Here is a 3,365-nt window from a genome sequence, read left to right as displayed (position 1 = left end):
TAAAAACAGCTGTGATGGGCCGAGTGGTTTAAGGCGTTGGACTTGAAAATCAAATGGGGTCTCCCCACTGCCGCTTCAAACCCTGCTCCAGCGTTTGAAGTGTCTTGAAACTTCTGTAGCTGGCTGATTGCTGCCAAGTGAGTCATCAACTTGGTTAAATGCTACCAAAATTGTTATTGTTTCCCACAACAGGGGCTCATACGTTACCCGAAAATTCCATGAAGACTGTGGAAAAATAGCTGTGATGGCCGAGTGGTTAGAGGCGTTGGACTCGAAATCCAATGGGGTCTCCTCGCGAGGTTTCAAACCCTGCTCAAAAGCGTTTGAAGACTCTTTAAAACTTCTGGAGGTGGCTGATGCTGCCAAGTGAGTCATCGACTTTAGTTAAAGCTACCAAACTTGTTCTTGTTTCCCAAAAGGGGCTCATACGGTTACCCGAAAATTCCATGAAGACTGTGTAAGAAATAGCTGTGATGGCCGAGTGGTTAAGGCGTTGGACTCGAAATCCAATGGGGTCTCCCCGCGCAGGTTCAAACCCTGCTCACAGCGTTTGAAGTCTCTTTAAACTTCTGGAGCTGGCTGAATCCTGCCAAGTGAGTCATCGACTTAGTTAAAGCTACCCAAAGTGTTTCTTGTTACCCAAAGGGGCTCATACGGTTACCCGAAAATTCCATGAAGAATTAAAAACAGCTGTGATGGCCGAGTGGTTTAAGGCGTTGGATTTTTTTTTTTTTCTAACTAATGGACAATTTCGATTTAAACCTCGATTTTTTTCAGTTTTTTTCTAAACAAACCAGACCAAAGCAAAATGTAAATACATATTTCTTTATTAACACAATACAAATAAATGAGATTACCAAGTAGTCTAGGCCTATGTGAACAAATATGTTGTTCAAGAATAAAAAAATAAAATAAAAAACAGCACCACGGCACTTGGTTGTCATTAATGTGCAAAGATTTTTTTTAAATCAAACTGAAAAAAAAATCTCTTCTAGGCCATCCCTGAAAAATCTTGTAAAATGAAATACAACAAATAATAAATAATGATAATGAAATGAATAATAAAAAAATACCCTCAAACAAAATAACATCCCTTTAACTTTCTAGGAAGTTGTCTTTCCACAGACCTTACACAGAACAGTTGTTTGTTCTATGTATGACCGCTTGTACCCGAACCACTTCCATACAACTGAAGTAGCACCTTTTTTAGGAATGAGTTCTTCATCTGTGTTCGTGGACATTTTTATGGTACATCTGTCGGTGAAGCGGTGAATGTGATTGTAGTAGGCTATGTGACTACCCGATCTGCAGCTCTGCACATGCACACAGTGTTATAAATGAAAATCAATGTTTTTGATGGCATAAAGTACCTTAAACATACCGTCAGTTTAAATAATGTTTTATACTGAAAAAACAGAAGTTCTCGTGCGCAGTTGTTAAGCTTTTATTCTGAAAATCCTTCATCTCCGGTTAGCATTTAGCATGTGGCTAATATACCATTTACTATAGAGGTGAATTTAGTAGCGATATGATACGGAGTGTTGCACACCGAAACCTACTGATTTCAACATTACAACTACTGTATAGACGTCGAGATATTATTATTCCTGAATATTAAATGAAGGTACAGTTTATTTGAATACGTTTGTTTACAGACGTGAGGAGCATGAGACAACAACCGGAACTACCAGAAATGAAACCAGCCGTGAAGTTTTTCCTGTGTTGAGTATTGATTACAGCATTCAAAACCATATTAAATGAAAAGTCATGAAAGAGATAAGGAGGAGAAAAGGCGTGTTTAGTTATATATGTAATGTACAATGTCTGAGTCCTCTGTTATGCTCAACAACGAACACAGCATAACAACAGCAGATCGGGCTGCAGATTGGATAGTCACAGGCAATGTGGCTGAGTTTTGTGCGCATTCTGGAAAGTGAGAGAGTAAGCTACTACGGAGTCCCTTAAAGCAAAACAAATCTGCGGAGTCTAGAAATGTTTTAAAATCGCGATGTTTCGGTTCAGCCATTTCACAAACCGTAGGAAAGTAAAAATGCAAATTAATCGTGAAAACCGAAAAAATCGCCCAGCCCTAGTTCAAACCCTAATCACAGCGTTTGAAGTCTCTTTAAACTTCTGGAGCTGGCTGAATTGCTGCCAAGTGAGTCATTGACTTAGTTAAAGCTCCCAAAGTGTTTCTTGTTACCCAAAAGGGGCTCATACGGTTACCCGAAAATTCCATGAAGAATTAAAAACAGCTGTGATGGCCGAGTGGTTAAGGCGTTGGACTTGAAATCCAATGGGGTCTCCCCGCGCAGGTTCAAACCCTGCTCACAGCGTTTGAAGTCTCTTTAAACTTCTGGAGCTGGCTGAATCCTGCCAATTGAGGCATCGACTTAATGAAAGCTCCCAAAGTGGTTCTTGTTTCCCAAAAGGGGCTCATACGGTTACCCGAAAATTCCAGGAAGACTGTGGAAAAAAAAAGCTGTGATGGCCGAGTGGTTAAGGCGTTGGACTCGAAATCCAATGGGGTCTCCCAGCGCAGGTTCAAACCCTGCTCACAGCGTTTGAAGTCTCTTTAAACTTCTGGAGCTGGCTGAATCCTGCCAAGTGAGTCATCGACTTAATTAAAGCTCCCAAAGTAGTTCTTGTTACCCAAAAGGGGCTCATACGGTTACCCGAAAATTCCATGAATTATCAAAAGCAGCTGTGATGGCCGAGTGGTTAAGGCGTTGGACTCGAAATCCAATGGGGTCTCCCAGCGCAGGTTCAAACCCTGCTCACAGCGTTTGAAGTCTCTTTAAACTTTTGGAGCTGGCTGAATCCTGCCAAGTGAGGCATCAACTTGGTTAATGCTACCAAAATTGTTATTGTTTCCCACAAGGGGCTCATACGGTTACCCGAAAATTCCATGAAGACTGTGTAAAAAACAGCTGTGATGGCCGAGTGGTTAAGGCGTTGGACTCGAAATCCAATGGGGTCTCCCCGCGCAGGTTCAAACCCTGCTCACAGCGTTCGAAGTGTCTTTAAACTTCTGGAGCTGGCTGATTGCTGCCAAGTGAGGCATCAACTTAGTTAAAGCTACCAAACTTGTTCTTGTTTCCCAAAAGGGGCTCATACGGTTACCCGAAAATTCCATGAAGAAATAAAAACAGCTGTGATGGCCGAGTGGTTAAGGCGTTGGACTTGAAATCCAATGGGGTCTCCCCGCGCAGGTTCAAACCCTGCTCACAGCGTTTGAAGACTCTTTAAACTTCTGGAGCTGGCAGATTGCTGCCAAGTGAGTCATTGACTTAGTTAAAGCTCCCAAAGTGTTTCTTGTTACCCAAAAGGGGCTCATACGGTTACCCGAAAATTCCATGAATTAT

At 41.9% G+C, this 3,365-nt stretch overlaps 1 protein-coding gene and 6 non-coding genes across 7 annotated transcripts in view; all 7 read left to right on the top strand.

The window, feature by feature from the left end:
- Positions 1-3,365, top strand: part of LOC117462643 (double-stranded RNA-specific editase B2-like) — a 100,856-nt gene that overhangs the window by 50,324 nt on the left and 47,167 nt on the right. The window lies entirely within an intron of this gene.
- trnas-cga (transfer RNA serine (anticodon CGA)) lies at positions 468-549 on the top strand. The gene has a single exon. It is a non-coding gene; the product is annotated as a tRNA-Ser (tRNA).
- trnas-uga (transfer RNA serine (anticodon UGA)) lies at positions 2,255-2,336 on the top strand. Its single transcript has one exon. It is a non-coding gene; the product is annotated as a tRNA-Ser (tRNA).
- trnas-cga (transfer RNA serine (anticodon CGA)) lies at positions 2,482-2,563 on the top strand. The gene has a single exon. It is a non-coding gene; the product is annotated as a tRNA-Ser (tRNA).
- On the top strand, positions 2,704-2,785 carry trnas-cga (transfer RNA serine (anticodon CGA)). Its single transcript has one exon. It is a non-coding gene; the product is annotated as a tRNA-Ser (tRNA).
- On the top strand, positions 2,930-3,011 carry trnas-cga (transfer RNA serine (anticodon CGA)). The gene has a single exon. It is a non-coding gene; the product is annotated as a tRNA-Ser (tRNA).
- Positions 3,152-3,233, top strand: trnas-uga (transfer RNA serine (anticodon UGA)). The gene has a single exon. It is a non-coding gene; the product is annotated as a tRNA-Ser (tRNA).

This window comes from Pseudochaenichthys georgianus, chromosome 17, assembly GCF_902827115.2.
Source record: "Pseudochaenichthys georgianus chromosome 17, fPseGeo1.2, whole genome shotgun sequence".
Taxonomy (NCBI): domain Eukaryota; kingdom Metazoa; phylum Chordata; class Actinopteri; order Perciformes; family Channichthyidae; genus Pseudochaenichthys; species Pseudochaenichthys georgianus.
The sequence above is the reverse complement of the archived record's forward strand: the minus strand, read 5'-3'. Positions and strand labels throughout refer to the sequence as shown.